The 19,283-nt window shown below is 37.0% G+C and overlaps 1 long non-coding RNA gene and 1 other non-coding gene across 2 annotated transcripts; one reads left to right on the top strand and one right to left on the bottom strand.

Moving 5' to 3' along the window:
* Nucleotides 1-2,072: 2,072 nt before the first annotated feature.
* LOC120866346 lies at nucleotides 2,073-18,868 on the top strand. Its single transcript, XR_005721641.1, has 3 exons — nucleotides 2,073-2,254; nucleotides 14,912-14,958; nucleotides 16,998-18,868. It is a non-coding gene; the product is annotated as an uncharacterized LOC120866346 (long non-coding RNA).
* LOC120867515 lies at nucleotides 7,292-7,395 on the bottom strand. The gene has a single exon (XR_005721936.1). It is a non-coding gene; the product is annotated as a U6 spliceosomal RNA (small nuclear RNA).
* Nucleotides 18,869-19,283: the final 415 nt, after the last annotated feature.

The following is a 19,283-nucleotide window of genomic DNA, read 5'->3' on the forward strand; positions in this document are numbered from 1 at the left end:
ACTATTGATTGAGTGGAAAACTAGAATTCCTTCTTTTCCCCAGGGCTAGCTTAAAATGTTTTGACAACAATCTGTCTCAGACCTTTACTTGGTCATCTTCCTGTAAATACCTTTTTTTCTAGCACTTTTAAGTAGTAAGGCTTTGATCTCTCACTTCAAAAGTTGTTACTCCCATGTAAATCCTATTTCATATAACTGAATTCTTAATCTGAACTTTAACTTTTTTGAAAACTGGTTTACTGTAAAGGTACAGAATTGAGTGTGCTGCTATTCCAGATTATCTGTGCCTGGAATTTGAGAGGTAGAATCAGTGACTGAAACAAACCATTATTTACAAATGTATTTGTTCCATGACTTACTCCTGTGATTTACTGACTCCTTAAAATTGTCTTTTATTGAAGTCGGGCACACTGCATACTAAGTGCTCAATAGTTGGGTGGTTTGGGGGTTTTGGGGTTTTTTAGTGATTTTTTAAGATAGGGATTTGTTTGTGAATTTTGTCTTTTATGAAATTTTTGTCACCAAGAAAGGATTACAGTTTTTTTTTTTTTTTACTTCAATTGAGTTGGTACAGTATATTCTTAGTTGTCGAAATATTCATAGCTTTGGTTCTTTGAAATGGTAGATATTTGTGATGTGGAAGAGTGTGATATGTAACTATGATCTTAATTACATAAAAGTGGATGCTTAGCTGTGAAAATACACAAATGAAACCTTTGACAAGGACCTATCAAACTTAAAAACCTTAGAAAAGACATTCTTTGAAGAATATTGGTTATAATGACATATTACTGAAGACTGACACAATTTTGTAGGTTGGTGTCTAATACTGTATAATACTGTGGATGTATTATTTATGTGGATGTGACAAAACCATTTCAGCCTTCACTGGGCCCATGATACTGTGAAGAAATTCTTTGTAAGAACTCCTTTTCCACTGATTGGTTCCATATCTCTTCAAATCCTTGTCAGCTTCTTTGCCCTGCCAGCACACACGCACTTTTCTCATGGTTTTGCTTCCTAGTTCATGAAGGACATAAAAAGCTTTAACTTTTAGATAGCATGTCAGTGAAAGTTGCTCAGTCGTGTTGGACTCTGCGACCCCATGGACTATACAGTTGATGGAGTTCTCCAGGCCAGAATACTGGAGTGGATAACTGTTCCTTCTCCAGGGGATTTTCCCAACCCAGGGATAGAACCCAGGTGTCCCACATTGCAGGGGGATTCTTTACCAGCTGAGCCATGAGGGAAGCCCAAGAACACTGGAGTGGGTAACCTGTCCCTTCTCCAGCAGATCTTCCTGACCCAGGAATCAAACTGGGGTCTCCTGCACTGTAGGTGGATTCTTCACCAGCTGAGCTACCAGAGAAGCCCTTTAGATACCATATCTATAAGTAATCTGTTTGTACCCTTTATCGCTTTGTATTCCGTATTCAATTCTTCATGGCTAATGTCTTTTACTGTACTCTGGAATTCTGTGAAGTGTGTGTGATTTAGAGCAGTTCTAGGTTTGCAGTAATTAAAAGGGAGGTACAGGGATTTCTCAGATAACTTATGTCCCAATACCAGCAAAGCCTCTCCTATCATAGTCATTCATCATTCACCATAGTGGGGTATGTATGTGTGTGTATACCATGAATGACCATACACTGATACATCATAATCACCCAAAGTCTATAGGTCTGTAGTTAACCATAGGGTTCACTCTAGATGCGCTTTCTATGAGTTGGAACAAAAGTATAGTGACCTATCTATCATTGTAATGTATAGAATGTTTTCATTGCCCTAAAAATTCTCTGCCTGTTCATCTTCTCTGTGTCTACCCCTAGCAATCACTAGTGTTTTTGTTTCTTTGTTTTCATACTTTTACCATTTCCAGAATGTTATACATTGGAATGATACAGTATATAGACACTTAAGTTTCAGTAAAATGTGTTCTTCCATGTCTTTGTGGATTTTTGTTTAATGCTGAATAAAAATACTCTGTTGGCTGTACCACAGTTTATCCATTCCAGAATGTTACACATTGGAATGATACAGTATATAGACACTTAAGTTTCAGTAAAAAGGTTCTTCCATGTCTTTGTGGATTTTTGTTTAGTGGTGAATAAAAATACTCTGTTGGCTGTTCCACAGTTTATCCATTCACTTACTGAAGGACATCTTGGTTGCTTCCAGGCTCGTTAATTACAAGTAAAGCTGCTATAAGCATCCATGTGTAGGATTTTACATTGATGTTTTCAACTCCTTTGGAGTAAGTATGAAGAGAGATAATTGCTGGATTGTACGGTGAAATGTTTTACAGATACATGCCGAACTCTTCCAGAGTGGCTGCCACTTAGCATTCTCACCAGCAGTGTGTTTAGGCTCCTCTTGCTCTGCATCCTTGACATTTGGTGGTATTAGTGTTCTGGACTTGGACCATTTTGGTAACTGTGTAGTGGTGTCTCATTTAACTTTGTGCTTCCTTCATGTAATGTGGAACATCTTTTCATATGCATGTGTCTTTAGTAAGGTTTCTTGTTAAGGTCTTTGGACCATTTTTAAGTTGGGTGGTTCCCTTGCTTGAGCAAAGATAGTGAAGGACAGGAGCCTGACGTACTCCTAGGGTGCCATGGGGTGGCAAAGAGTCACACACAACTTAGCAACTGAACAATAACAGCAGCTGCTTTTCCCAGTTCTCATTTAATGACTCCTCTTTCCCTCAGGGTAAAGCCTGAATGATGGAAAGTGGCATAATTGATAGAAGTCAAGGGTGATATACTCAGGTTTTATTTTCATAATCAGACCCTTGCTTATCTTCCTAGTTTCCCTTTTCCCACGGTAGTCTGTTCAAACTCTAAATTCTCTCTGCCTGAACACCTTTTCATCTTGGTTCATGTCCTCGTCTTTACACTTAACAAATTTTAGTTGAGAGGTTATTTCCTCTTATAAATCCCAGAGCCTTCCTGACCTTCATATATGCTTTCTTTAAACCAAGTACTCAACCATTAATGTTGCCTATGTGGACTGGACTGCAACCCCCTTGAATGCAGGTGTCTTATTCATTACATCCCCAAAACCTAAAATGCTGCTGCATGGTACTTAAAGAGAGGCACTTAATTGCTAATTTTAATTAGACTTGCCATTAGTGGGTTAATTTCATCATAACAAGCAGTCCAGATAGACGTGCCTTTATCTGAGCATTGTGTGACTTAAATCTGTCTGACTCATCTGTTGTTTTGAGCAAGAATTGTTTTTTTCCCTTTAAAGCAGGATCTTTAGAAGTTACTTACTGATTGGCTAAAGAATAACCCTATCCAACAGTAAAGGTCTCTTGGACAAAACTGAGAAACTGTAATTTGTGCTTTTTTCAGGAAGATTGGAAAGATTTTCTTAGAAGTAACTTTTCCTATAGGATGTCTATCAGAATAAAAAATTCCCCTTTCCTACATGGTGAAAGGTTAGCTCTAGTTTACAGAAGAGGCTGGACTAGGGATTGCAAACTAAAATGACCAGAACAACCAGATACATAGTAGAAATGAGTGAGATGAGCCAAATGGAGAGTGTCAAAGTTAAGACCCTTCTAAATGAGGTTTATGCATGTGTAATGTTTGATCAGGCTTGCCAGATGTCATTTTCGAAGAAAAGTGAGAAATAGGCAAAAAGATACGTTTGTTTTAAAAACTACTGTGAGCCAAGCACACCTGCAGACTAGTTCTGTGGGTTACCAGTGTGGGACTTCTTGGATAGAAGCTGATATTTGTGGAGACCTGCCTAACAGCTGTCAATACCAGGAAACCCAGATAGTCCCAAAGTGGACGGTTTGGCCAAGAAACAAACGATCTGTCCACATGGTGGAGCATGATGTCAGAACAAAAGTGAATTACCAGTAACTGGCAACTATGACCCAGCTGCAGATTGTAGATGGAAATAAATACAGAAATTAGTGTTCAGCGTCAGGATTTTAGTTCCTAGAAGGGTTTTGGGTGCAGTGCAGTACCACAAGAGGGTTGAGAACACAAAAGTAAAACCAGAACAACCAGAGTGAATATGTTTTGGTGAAAGAAAGCAAATCTTGTAAACAGTTGTAATGTTACCTTGCTGTTTGAAAGAAGTTGTTAAGCCTCTGATGCATAGTGCCTGGCACATAGTGGGCAATAAATGTTTGTTAAATTCAGTATGTTCATCTCTCATTTTGTCAAAAAACTCTCACCACCATCAGGATATTGACAAGTGTACCTCAGACCTCTGTTTCTCAATCAGTAAATAGTGGTAAGGTAAACAACTCCAGAAGTTCATAATTAACAGCATGTAATTTTTTACCCGATCCTTGGAAATTGATACAGAGTTCATACTATTGCTTTTTTCAACAGTAAATTTTTGTTTGAAGTATTGCTTATCAGCTTTTAAAAAGTCTAAGGTGGATCAAATGAAAAAGCAATAGGGGATTTCCTTGGTGGCCCAGTTGTTAGGACTTGGTGCTTTAACTGCCGCATGCCTGGGTTCAATCCCTGGTCAGGGAACTAAGATCCCACAACCTGCATGATGTAGCCAAAAAGTAAAAAGCAATGGTTCCCCGCCCCACCCCCAGTCACAGTCCCAAGGAAAAACTACTTTTAATAGTATTTCATTTGGGTTCCCCAAGTATATGTAAATAACATCCTTCTGCTATTGACATAAATGTTAACATTTGTTGATTTCTACTCATAGGTAACGATTTATCTCCTCTCATTTTTGTAGTTCTATCACTTTTTGTTCCACTGGTTGTTACCTCTGTAAAATATCTTTATTCCTTGTTCCATCAATTAAAAACAGTATCTCAGTCCCTTAATAACATATCATTACTCTTCCATTCTTTTTCTACCTTTCATTTTTTTTACATGTATACTTTTCTTCAGTGTCAAGGCTCAGATATTTGCATTTTGTTTTATAAACAACATGTTTTGTGTATAGATTGATTTTAAAATTGGAAGTAGATTTCTTAAGACTATAATAAATATTACTCAGAAGGCCAAGAGGTATAAATTACATTTCCTTTCCCGTAAAGTTTTTTGTTTTACCTGGAGTCAGTCAGTCTGTCCCTGTGTGTGTGTCTCTCACTTTGTCTACTTTATTACATTTGTTGGTTATTCTTACCTTTGAGGACAGTGTCAATCTTTGGATTCCCTACTCCTGTTTTTTTCTTGTGTGCCTTTTCTAAGAAAAATCCATCATGTAGTGTTTTAAAAGTTTGCTTGCAAATCTTGGATGCTTTCTGAAAGATGTCTTCATATTAGAAATGAGAATTGTATTCTCAGCCTCCTCATATGATAAGTGCTGTAAAGCCATGTTAATCTCTTTGTTTCTACAGGAAAACTGAAATGAGCCCACAACAGTAAGATTATATCAGAAAAACAGTATTTTGCAATGTCTTGTGTATATATATCTAGGATATCTAAAGCATTTAGTTGACAAGTATAATCCAGTGGAAAAATGGGGAAAGGGTATCAACTGGCACTTCACAAAGAAGACTGGAATGACCAATAAATATGAAAAGATGACTCAGCTTCACTAGTAGTCATAAAAATTGGAGCTAAAATAGTAGAATATCATTTCAAAATCCTGTATCAGTTTGGCAGAAGTTAGGGTCTGATGGGCTTCACAGGTGGCGCAGTGGTAAAGAATCCAATGCGGGGGATGGAAGAGACGTAGGTTTGGTCCCTCAGTTGGGAAAATCCCCAGACATAGGAAATGGCAACCTACCCCAGTGTACTTGCCGGGAAAATTCTATGGACAGAGGAACCTGGTGGGCTGCAGTCAGTGGGGCTGCAAAGAGTAGGAAATGACTGAGCACACACGCAAGGTCTGATGATAAAAATGTTGACAAAGACGTGGAACAACATCTTTTGTGCACTGCAAATGAGTGTTTCATTAGGATACACGTTCAGGTGTAATAACAATCCAACTATAACATGGTTTCATAAAGTGAGAGTTTTTCCTCTCATAAGAGTCCCAAGAATAGGGCTGATAAGAGTATTTGTGACACAGGCTCTTTTCTGTCAACTTTAGTAGGCACCTTTATTTGGTTTCATGATAGCTACTCCAGTATGGCCATCATGTCCATATACCAGTTAATAAGGGGGAAGGTCTGTTTCATCTTTTTAATGACATGGCCCAACTTCTATTTTACGTGTTTTTGGCCAGAACTTTGGCCCATGGCCACAGATAGTTACAAGAAACTGTCTGTTTAAACTATATTCTAGTCAGCTATGTACCCATCTAAAATTTGGAGGATCTGTTATTAAAGAAAATATTTTGGACCTCTACAGATGTTGCCACAGAGAAACTAGTTCAGTCACTTGGGAGAGCAATTTGGCAAGATTATCAATAAAGTTGGAGATACACATATTCCTAGATCTACCACTTCCACTTCTAAATCTGTGTCGTATAGAAAGCAGATGTGTACACGAGATGTACAGAAATACTGGTATTATTTGTAACTGAAAAACTTGAAGCAACTGATGTTCATCAATAGAGGAACAGATCATTCGAATATAGGCAAATACAAAAAAAGTACAGTTGAACTGTCAACATGGATAAATATAAAGCATGTTATAAGAGGAAGTTGTATAAATATATGCACAATATTACGACAAACAATGTTGGAAACATGCAACTCTATAATATTTTTTCATACAGATACGTGTAACAAAAGTATAGAGACCTGCATGGGAATGGTAAATACCCAATATAGGGTAGAAGTTACCTCCTGTTGGGGGTGGGGGTAAACAATGCTCCAACTGTTATTTGTTGTATTTTATTTCTTTTTTTTAAAATTTATTTATTTTAATTGGAGGCTAATTACTTTACAGTATTGTATTGGTTTTGCCATACATCAACATGAATCCACCACGGGTGTACACGTGTTCCCAATCCTGAACCCCCCTCCCACCTCCCTCCCCGTACCATCCCTCTGGGTCATCCCAGTGCACCAGCCCCAAGCATCCTGTATCCTACATCAAACCTGGACTGGCAATTCGTTTCTTATATATTATACATGTTTCAATGCCATTCTCCCAAATCATCCCACCCTCTCCCTCTCCCACAGAATCCAAAAGACTGTTCTGTACATCTGTGTCTCTTTTGCTGTCTCGCATACAGGGTTACCGTTACTCTTTCTAAATTCCATATATATGCGTTAGTATACTGTATTGGTGTTTTTCTTTCTGGCTTACTTCACTCTGTATAATCGGCTCCAGTTTCATCCACCTCATTAGAACTGATTCAAATGTATTCTTTTTAATGGCTGAGTAATACTCCATTGTGTATAAAAAACAGGGAACGCTTCACAAATTTGTGTGTCATCCTGGCACAGGGGCCATGCTAATCTCTGTATCGTTCCAATTTTAGTATATGTGCTGCTGAAGCAAGCACTGTATTTTATTTCTTAAAAATCTGCAGCAAATACAGCAGAATGCTAAAGCTAGGTGGTGGATATGTGGACATACATATTTGTAATATAAGAAAATAGCACATGTTTTCACAGAGCTTACAGTTCAGTGGAAGAAACAATGCTTTCAGCAGTGTAAAATGTGGTGTAATAGTGTGTGCAAAGGGCTGTAAAAATAGAAGTGGATTATTTCTTAACTCAGTCTGGCAATGGTTGTTGAAGAGAGAAGACTGTATGGAAGTGATACCTGAGCCTTAAAGGATGTTGCACAGACAGTGGATGGAGTGGGAGAAAGGTAGTCCATTGCAGAGAGGACAGCATATAATAATGGCTACAGTTTGCATGGCAAACATTTATGTCCTGTCTAAATGAAAAAAGAAAATTGATCTAAGCAATTCGCGGCTTTCTGTCTTAGGTAATCCAACCACCATCTACCATGAAAAGTGAACTCAGAAGAAGTTATAAAATTTCAGAGGTGGAGCTTTCCAAAAGTCTTACAGAAAGCATTCAATAGACATCAACCAAAAATTAACTGTTAAAATACAGTATCCTATGGAAATTTAGCCTAGGGTATCACATCTAAGAGCAAAGGATACAGGCCTCACAAAGTTCTTATCCAGTCTGTTATTGCAAGAGTAAGCAGTGTTTAAGTGTAGCTGATCCACAAAACTAGAGATGTCAGTTTGGCCTGCCAGTGCAGCTTCTGGCTATGTTTCCTAATTAGAATACCGGTAGACTGCATTAAATAATACATTTAACCACATTGCAAATACTGTAGTGTTTTAAAGTAAGTTACACTTTTCTTGACTTCATCTGGCCATCCTTAAAGTATAAGATGCCAAAAACACCAATAATGTGTATTTGTATTTCAATACTCAAGTACTTCCTTGAGGATTTCATTATGGTAAAGTTAGAGAATGGGTAAAGAATATTGGTACTTGTCTCACTATTATTCTTATATCACCTGGGTTTTTTTTTATAATCTTTAAAAAATGTGACTGAGTTTTTGCTGGGATATGTTCTTTCTTTTTTTTTTTTAACGTCTTTTTCCGTATTTTTTCGCCCTCTTTCAAAAGTGTTCTTTCTTACGAAACCTAAGAGTCTTATTCTGGGGTTCATACTCAGTGGCTGAAAACCTAGGTAATAATTTTTACCTTAGTTATTATGCAAGTAGTGAAGCTTTGCTCTTAAACTTAAGATATTTTTCAAATTTAGAATTCTGTTTTCAGTGTACACACTTATTATCAGAAACATTTCACAATTTGAAAATGAAATACACTGTGTACATAGGATTTTTGTGTTGTAATATGCCTCATCAAGTTGGTGATAAAGATACTTCTCCTGTAATAGATACTGTGTAACATCTTATATAAATTTCATCAAACTAATTATACTTTTAGATAAAAATTAGTACAAATTCTAGACCAGTGTATTCTTGACCAAGAACCTTCAGGCCTCTTGTATTACTGAAAAAAGTTTTTTTTTTTTTTTTTTTTATGATCTCTGTTTTAGGGATAGAGACAGAATTTTGATTTTCATTCAAAAATGTTTATGAGCCCCTTTGCACAGTTAAAAGCTAAATTTGAGGTGTTTTGTTTTCACCTAAAAAAAAACTTAGAAAAGGTGGGTAGGAAGTAGTCAAAAGGGATACAAATATTAGGAGTTTTGATATCTACAAAATGAAATCTTTGTTAGGGAATTTACTTGAATATTTATCCATATTGCCATTACTCTGCTCTTGTTTTTCTCGGCCCTCTTCACATATGATCTCTCTGGATTGCTTCTCTGATCCAACCTTAGAGTTTTCTCTCTTCAGTAAGGCACTATTAACACTCTAGTGCTGGGAAAGCCCTAGTGCTAGGAAACCCAAGGCACCTGAATTGGTTCTTCCCAGCTCCCTGTCAGGAAAGAGAGACACGTTTAGTTTGTCTTAGTTTAAGCCTAGCAAGGTAAGAAGTTTTACCTTTGGAATCAGAACAGCTGTATCTGATTTGAAGATTGGAATTTTTTTTATTGTCCTGCTTAAAAGTACTGTCTTTAAAGACCCATAAGATAGAATTAGAAGGCACCTTAAAGGTCATTTTACAGAGATGTAGAGAGATGAACTGCTTGAAGCAGCTATTTCAAGCACATGTAGGATGGGGCAAATTAGAACCTGTAGCCCACCCGAATTAGTAGCAAGTGTTGTTTCTTTAAAATTATTTATTCACTTATTTTGGCTGCACTGGGTCTTTGTGGCACTCAAGCTTAGTTGCTTCTCAGCATGTGTGATCTTAGCTTCCCAACCAGGGATCTATCGAACCTGCGTCCCCTGCATGGGGAGGCAGATCTTAACCACTGGACCACCAGGGAAGTCCTCGCAAGTGCTTCTTAGTTCTTTAAAAATATGATATTTTAGGCTACCATTTATTTAATATGAATGTGCGTATTTTTTTGCTGACTTTTAAACATATATTTCTCACTTTGTGGTCCTATTTACTTAAAATTCTTTCTAGAAGTGAAGGAGAGGATTCCCATGATGGTATGACATTTTTCATCTTTATACTGGTAATTTGTAATGCAAATTTCTAAAACTTTTTGTCCTCACAAAGCCCCCTTTCATTCTAGATGTTTTCCTTAAAATTTTGTGCATTTGAATTTTATGAAGAATTTCCTGCCTTCCTGAAAATGAACCAATTTATTATACTTCATACACTTTCAGTTTTTTCATTAATTAAACTTTGTTTGCCACCAAATGACATCTAGAAATTTATTTTTTCCTCTCCAACTTAAATAGTGCTGTACTTTTTTTGTTTTGGAAAGAATTTTTAAAATACCCTTATCTGCATACCATACAACTCACCCATAAAAATTGTACAATTCAATAGCTGTAGCATACTCAGAATTGTACAAACATGCCACAACCTAATTTTTTAAATTGTAGTAAAATATTGTTTAGTCATTAAGTCATGTCTGATTCTTTTGCAACCCCATGGACTGTAGCCCACCAGACTCCTCTGTCCATGGGATTTACCTGGCTAGAATACTGGAGCGGGTTGCCATTTCCTTCTGGAAGTGCTAGACTTTGAATTTAAGATTTGTGAAGGGTACCAGATAGAATTTTTAAAATTTACATCAGCCTAATAATGTATTTGCCTTAATTTTATTGCTAGTAAACTACATCAAAATGTGAAAGGAAAAGAAATGGTGCAGAAACTTAAATTGTATTGAAATAAGTTTGATTGTTCCAGTTTGCTCCTGAGACATCTTTATAATCTTTGACAGGCACTCATCTATATTCTCATAGAACTTTCCAGTACTTCTGAGTGGGAATAATAATAATTTGCTTCAAGATTGTTCTGAAGATTAAATGGAATAGTTTATGTGAAGTGTTTAAAACTGTTCCTAGACCAATAAAAGCTGTTTTTATTAATAGTGTTTTGATTATATATAACCTATCATTCATTGAGCAGTTATGTATTTATTGAAGACCTACTCTGCTATATATGGGGAACATAGTTGTAAAATATGGTTAGCTTTAAGTCAGAGGCCTAATGTAGTTTTTTTAAAGTTTTTAGTTTTAGAACTAATATGACATTTAAAAAAATTCATTATTTGTAATCAAAATTGCATACAGTGTGGTATTCGTATTTGAATGCTGGATATGGTCAACTCCAAAGTGAGGTCCAATTTTTTTCTTATTTAACTTTTTCAACATAACAGCTGACACATAATGTGTGAAATGTTTTTGTCATATTTTTGTTGTTTTAATTTTATTGTACATCTACTTGTATCTAAACAACACATTGAATTTTGTTTCTAAGCTTTATAAAATTGGAATCATGGAAATTATGCTAAATCATACTAAGATTCATCCATGCTGTTTTGTGTAGCTGCATTTCTTTCATATCCATTTTTGTCTGATATACCAGAATTTATTCATTTTCATTTTGATGGCCATTTAGGAGTCCAGTCTTTCTCCTTTACAGTGTTGCTGTAAACATTATAACCTTTGTTTCCTGGTACATATGTATGAAGAGTATTAATAAGTTTTTCAATTATGTATAACCTATCATTCATTGAGCAATTATATATTTATTGAATAGGATATTCAAAGATGAACTTCATAAGACAGTGTCACATTTTCTAAAGTTGGTGAATCGATTTATACTTCACTAGTAACATATGAGTTCCCATTGATTCATTTCCTTTCTAACATTGAAGGTTCTCACACTTTTACATTTTTTTGCCAAGTAAGTGTGAATAAAATGATATCCTAGTATGATCTTATTTTTCACTTTTTAACTAGCTTAATTCCCTCTGCTTTTATTTATTTTATTTCTCAAATGTAAATAACTATTTTTTGTTCTGATTACACAACTGACTTACTGATATGCATTTTTAAGAAATACTATGTGCCAGGTATGCTTCAGGGTCCTAGGGGGAGATACAGTATTGAAATAGAAGAGACAGGCCCCTCCCCTCATAGAGCTTCCATTCTAGTGTGAGAGATTAACAATATTTAAAGGAAAAATAACAAGATAATTGAAATTTCAGATACTGATAAAGTACCATGAACACAAAAAGACAGTAAAATAATAGTGATTTGTGCGGATGTGTGGATTGGTTGATCAAGGAAGAGCTTCCTGAGGAAATAAATCATATGTGAGCTGTATCTAATAATGAGAGAGACAGCCCTGTAGACATGTGAAGTCTACTTGTGAAGGACTTAAACATGTGAAGAAGATAGGTTAAAAGTGTTTCAGGTGGTGGAAGGAGCAAGTCCTAAGGTCATGTGATGGGGAATTCTAGTATAACTTAAAGGATAAGAAGGGAAAAGACCTTAACGCCACCTGGAGACAACATGTTAATATTTTTGATGCATGTTTGTTCACACATTTTCTATGCATTTTTGGTATTCCTTTCATCTGCTGGAAAGTTAAATGGTAGACTTTTTTTTAAAATTTGAAGTATGGTTGATTTACAATATTGTGTTAGTTTCAGGACTATACAGCTTAGTGATTCAGTTATTTATAATTATATTCCATTACAGATTAGTACAGGATATCAAAATGTAATTTCCTATGCTATACAGTAAATCCTTGATGCTTTCTCTGTATCTCTTTTTTGTATTTTTAGGTAGCATATATTTCTTGGTTCATCAAGGATAAAATCTATTAGATGTAAGGAAATGATCACACTTGTATTTCTTATTTTCCTCCTACTTATTTAGCTTTAAGAGTTCAAATAGTAACTCTTAGTCCTTTCATATCACAAATTCCAAATCAAAAGCACATTCTCTTGTTTCATAAATTGGTTGGCTGGATGATGTGTTCGAATATGTTTTTCAGAAATGTATAGCTGGTGTATTTCTTGACTTTCTGCATATTTGAGAACATTTTTCTGTTGCCTTCAAACATGACCAGTAATTAGTCTGGATAAAGAATTACCATCAATATTCTCTTAAGTTTTGTACCTATTGACATGACATAGTTAAGAAGGAGACTAAAACCAGCTTTTCCCCTACACCTCTCCATTATAGATCATTTAAATTGACTTTTATCTGTACTTACATTATTTATTTCTAATCTTTAAAGTTCACTACCTTAACCAGGATCTATGTTCCTGTTTGTCTTTTTTTTTTTTTTTCCCCTGTGACATACACAAAAGAAAGTTTTCAGAGTTCCAGTCCAATCCTTGGAGAACTTTTTTTTTCTTCTGTTTTTTGGCTTTGCAGTGTGCAGGATCTGACCATGGATTGAACCTGCACCCCATGCAATGGAAGCACAGGCGTCTTAGCCCCCTGGATCACCAGTGAAGTCCCCTTGGAGCACTTAAAAAAAAAAAAAGTATTTATTTATTCGGCTGCACCAGGTCTTTAGTTGCAGCATGTGGGATTTAATTCCCTTACCAAGGACTGAACCCAGGCCCCCTGCATTGGGAGCTTGGAGTCTTAGCCACTGTACCACCAGGAAAGTACCCCCTTGGAGCTCTTTTTAGCTAGATTGAAGAGGTAGATCCTGGTCCTAAGATTCAACAGTAGGAAAATGGAAAGTTTTCTGCCATTAGTAGGGTCTGCTGACTTCCTGGAGTGCTATGAGAAGTATTGAGAATTATTTTGAGTCCAACTAGTTTTATTGGGAAAGAGTACTGTGATTGAGTCAGACATGACTGAGCGACTGAACTGAACTGTGATTGATTAGTGATGTCTGCCTCAAGTGAGGGAGAGTATTCAGTTCAGTTCAGTGGCTCAGTCTTGTCCAACTCTTTTGCGACCCCATGGACTGCAGCACGCCAGGCCTCCCAATCACCGGTTCCCGGAGCTTGCTCAAACTCATGTCCCTTGAGTCAGTGATGCCATCCAACCATCTCATCCTCTGTCGTCCCCTTCTCTTCCTGCCTTCAATCTTTCCCAGCATCAGGGTCTTTCCAATGAGTCTATTCTTTGCATCAGGTGGTGAAAGTATTGGAGTTTCAGTCCTTCCAATGAATATTCAGGACTGATTTTCTTTACGATTGACTGGGTTGATCTTGCAATCCAAGGGACTCGCAAGAGTCTTCTCCAACACAGCAGTTCAAAAGGATCAATTCTTCGGCGCTCAGCTTGCTTCCTGGTCCAACTCTCATATCCATACGTGACCACTGGAAAAACCATAGCTTTGACCAGACGGACCTCTGAAAAGAGGGAGAGTATAGTAGTATCTAATACACCAGGTAACTGACCTCCCTGCTGTCTCTGAGAGCTATCTTTGTCCTCCGAGAAGATTAGGAACATTGTTGGAGACCAGTGAGAGCTCTTTAAATCCAGTGATGCAGCAGAAACCCCAAGAGTGCTGAGTCCAGACTCCAGAGAGCTGATGCTGCCCTCATTGTTTTACTTAGCTCAGAAGCTGTAAATAACCTCCTATGGCCTACAGCATGATGTTCAAACGCCTCCTTAGCCTATTATGGCCTTCATGCTCCTTCATGCTGTTTGATATATCCTTTGGTACAGTTACCCCAAACTAATTTTTATTCCCTGTACACTTCTATAATCTTTTCTTAACATTTGTCTACTTTGCCATGGTATATGAAATGCACTTAAAGAATTAGAATGTTAAAGCTGGAAGAAATATTGAATATCCTATCAGTGACTCCCAATCCTGGGGATACATCACAATCACTTGGAAAGTTTTTAAGAATACATATTTTCAAGTCTTATTCCTAGGGTTTTTTACTCCAAAAGGTCTGGGGAACAGGTGTGCATGTGTATTTTTATATTTCAAATTTTATTTCTGTATATTATGCTTTAGTCTTTGCTCATATGTATGTTTGTAATAGAGCAATTATGTAATAATTTTTATAATTCGCTGTTTGTAATGTTTTTCTGTGTCACTGCACTATCCACAATTTTTGTCAGAAAGGCTGCATAATAATTTTAGGTTATTTATCTGTTTCTTGACAAGTTGTTTCCTAGATTTTACTAAATGACTCTACTGTGTGACTATCTTCCTGCATATAGCATATGTTTTTTTTTTTAAGGAGCCAAACTGGACATTTTATATAAGAATAACATGAAGCCTAGAGAGGTAAGTGGCTCCCTTCTTGTTTCACAGTTAAGAAAAAGAGTAAACCTGAACCTGATTTTCCAATTCCCATGCTTTTTACATCTTATCCTTTATAGCCTTTTTCTGTACAGCCAGATTCTATCCATCTGATAAAAATTTGTGTAACTATCACTTGCTTCACAAAGCCATTCCTTGCTCAGCCACTGGAAGAAATGTCCTCTTGAATGTCCTTTATTATCTAGAGTTCTTTTTTCCTTTTTCACTTTTGACCTTATATGATGATAATGCTTTTTGTGTGTTAGCTGCCTTACCACAGGCAATATGCATACTGGTTAGGATTTTGGGCTCTGGAACAAATGGGAGTTCTAGCTACAGCACTAGAACATAGCTCTGTGAACTTGGGCAAGTTACTCAACCTCTAAGCCTGAGTTTTCTCAGCTTTAAAATGGGATTAAGTGAAATACTAAATGTGAAACACCTTGTACAATATCTGGCACACAGCACACAATTTATTTTAATTTTTTGTTAATATTATTGCTTTTATTAGCAATTCATGGGACTTCCCTGTCAGTCCAGTGGTTAAGATTCCATGTTTCCACTGCAGAGTGTGCAGGTTCAATTCCTGGCTGGGAAACTAAGATCCCAGGTTTGAGATCCATAATATGGGCTCCATAAATATTTGATGAATAAACAATAAAATTAATATTTAAGGTATGTGACTTCCCTGAATACTTAAAGTAAGAGGCCCTGGGTAAGTGTTTAATATGATACTGCTGGTACTCTTCCCAGCAATAATTCAAACTCACTGGCAGCCATCCTGACTAGCTAGTACCTTGTCCATAGTGCTTCACCACTCAGAACTCAGCACCTTGGGAGTATGTAACAAACTGAGCATTTCTCATCCAGACACAACCTTTGTGAGGCCAACTCATTAAAATTTTTGAAATTGGTGGAAAGAAACTTAAAAGATGAGCCAACTATATATGGATTTTTGTAATTTAGTGATCAATCTCTCAGTTCTTGACTAAGAAATTTAGATCTGAAGTAGATTTTGTTTTGTGCTGTTTTTTTTTTTTTTTAAAAAAAGAGTACCATTGAGTCTAGGGTACATTGTTTTATTTTTAAAATTAATTAATTTTTGGCTGTGCTGGGTCTTCGTTGCTTTGCTTGGGCTTTTTTCTTCTTGAAGTGAGTGGGGGCTCCTCTTTGCTGCAGTGCTTGAGTTTCTCACTGCAGTGGTTTCTCTCACTGTGGAGCATAGGCTGTAGGCACTTAGGCTTCAGTAGTTGCAGCTCTTGGGCTCTGGAGTGTGGTATCAGTAGTTGTGGCACCTGGGTTTAGTTGCTCTGGGGCATGTGGAATCTTCCCATACCAGGGACTGAACCTGTGTCCCCTGCATTGGCAAGCGGATTCTTATACTCATTGCACCACCAGGGAAGTCCTGGGATACATTATTTTTAAGTTTTACTCTTTTAAGGTAATTGACAGCTAGGAGAAAATGGAATAAACTTGTCCTTAATAATACCCTGAAGGACTTCACTGGCTGTCCAGGGGTTAAGACTCTGCATTTCACTTAGGGGGCACAGGTTCGATCCCAGGTCAGGGAACTAAGATCTCACAAATCGTGTGGCACAGCAGCCCCCCCCCCCCCCAAAAAAAAAAAAAAAACTTGAATTTATATTAATGTCTCATTTTGAATGCAAATTGCTTCATTCTTGAGTTAGGTTTCTATGGTTTGCTGTTTGTGAATTAATGTTCACTTATAATTCTAAAAAGTAAAACTGGAACAAAGCACTAACACATTTAAAGTTTAGTTTCATGTGTCTTCATCCATTTTGGTGCTAGGGTCTAATGCTCTGACATATGGACTTACACATATAGGTCCTTGACCTGGTTTCCTTATTTCTGCTGCTGGGGCCTCTTAGAGTCAACCACAAACTCATGCTAAACCTCAGGCTTGGGACTGACTTCCTCTCTGTCCTATTCTGTTGAAATCATTCTGACTTTAGTTTTAGTATCTGAGCACATGTCTTATTTCCACTTTTTCTGCCATACACCAGTTTTCAGAACTGACCCTCCTTCTTGGCCTACCTGACATCAAGTTCACTGAGGACTGCTTTGCTCTCACCACTGCTGTGAGCCTGCTGCCCATGATGCTTCCTCATCTGCTACCAGTCTTTCATGTGATTCTTAATAAGCTGCTAAACTGCCCCAGTTTCCATGTATATCAAAGGACAGAGCAAAGCAGAGACACAAAAATGAAGCAAACGAAACTGATATTTGTGCACCCACTGCCCCACATAGGACTTACCTCCACAGCTCTGTGCAGGGGAACAGCTTCCATTTCATCTCTGATGAGACATTTATATCAACGATTGGATCACTCATCTTTTCTCACAAGTTCATTAGATATGACTAAGTATTTGTTTCACTTCTTCCCTTCTGGTTCCAGTAGACCATTTTAGAATGCTGGCAAACAACTGGTTGAAATGGGAAACCATTTCCAGTTTCCATGATCAGAATTTGGCAGTTTCTCCTCTTTGCATCTGTAACTCCAGCTTTTATTTGCTTCTGTTATAGTAAATTTATAGTTAAGAGAGTAAATGTTTAAAAAACTGCTAAAGCTTGATTTTTTTCTGACTACAAAATGCATTCTCATTTTAAAAAATGTATAAATAATTAATTACTTCTGATTGAGGTATTGGAAATAGTTCATGCTTCTACACAATTCTGCCTTGAACACTTAATGGTTAAGATAAAAGCAGCTATATTTATGTGACTAAAAATTGAAGAGAAAGCCCTCATAGTGAGTGGGGACTCAGGCTCTGAGTCTAGAACTAGGGTGACCAAGAGCATGACCTCTACTGGTAAGACAGATCTCTTTGAGAGCTCAGTGATCAAGACAGAAGATCTAGGAATATTGATTGAAGCCAGGGCCTGGGATAGGTGTCAGCTTATGAAAGCAGGCTGGTAATACTGTTGACTTCCTGCCTGGGACTGTTAGTTTGTTAAACAAACAAACAAACAAACAAACAAACTAGGCCCCATGAGAGTAAATGAGAAAAACATGGCTTTTGGGTATTTTTAAAACCAAAAACAGCTAAGTAGTTTCTTGGCTCAGTAACTGGATCTGTGATTTAAGACTATCAAAGTAGGCTCAAAACACTAAGACCTAGTTCTTGATTGGAGACTCTGGAGGAGCCTTCAGGAACAGTTAGAGTGGGATATGAAAAGAAAAGGGAGAGATTTAAAAAATAAGCAGACAGGTCAGCTCTCCCTGCCTAACAAGAAGTTGGCCCACTGTACTGGTAGTGACCCCCTCTCTCCACTCTGATAAACTTTATTCTTGTCTCAAAAAAGATAAAAACAAGCAGACAAAAATTTTAAGTAGAACCTTTCATTGAAAGTTATTGAGAAACTTATGGCTAAAGACTTCCAAAAATATAATAATAATTCAGAACGTGCTTTATACCAGCTGAAAATAATTTTTAGGACAATATGATATATGCTTCAAGAGATAAGTGAAAGAATAACATCTGTTTAAAATGAAAACTATGAAGCAAAACAGGCAGCCATAAAGTAAATTCTTATTAAAAAGAACATATCAGGGATTTTGGATATAGAAAGTGTGATCATTGAAATAAAACAGAAACTCTAACATGAACATGTTGAAAAAGAGAATCAGTGAACTGGGAGATAGAAAAGAATTTTCCTAGACTGCAGCAGAGTGGATTGATAAGAATGTTAGAGGATTAACTGAAAGACCCCAGCATATATCTAATGGGAGTTCTAGAACAGGGTTTCAGAGTCTCAATACCTTTACCATTTTGGGCCAAATAATTCTTTGTTGTGGGAAACTGTCCTGTGCATTACAGGATGTTTAGCAGCATCCCTGGCTGATTTCTCCTAGACGCTAGTAGGACAACCCCCTCCTCCCAAAGTTGTGACAACCAAAAGTGTCTCCAGACACTGCCAAATCATACCTGGTTGAGAACCACTATTCTAGTGGAGTAGATTTGGAGGATGGCAGGCAAGTAATATTTGAGAAGGCAATCACTGAACTTTTTCTAGAATTTTACAAAAAATGCATTACTTTTCAGATTAGGTGTGTATCCTGAGGACCAGGCAGGATAAAAAGACAAATCCATCACCAGGCACATCATCATTGTGAAATGGTGAGACTTGCAGATAAAGGCAGCAAGAGAGAAGACCCTGTCTACAAAGGGCTGCCAGTTACACTGTCAGCTGACTTCTCATCAGCAACAGTAGAGGCCAGGAAACAAAGTCTCAAATGCTGAGGGCATATATGTCCACATAGAACTTTATCTACAGCTAAACTAGCATTC

Source organism: Oryx dammah, unplaced genomic scaffold, assembly GCF_014754425.2.
Source record: "Oryx dammah isolate SB20612 unplaced genomic scaffold, SCBI_Odam_1.1 HiC_scaffold_8, whole genome shotgun sequence".
Lineage (NCBI taxonomy): Eukaryota > Metazoa > Chordata > Mammalia > Artiodactyla > Bovidae > Oryx > Oryx dammah.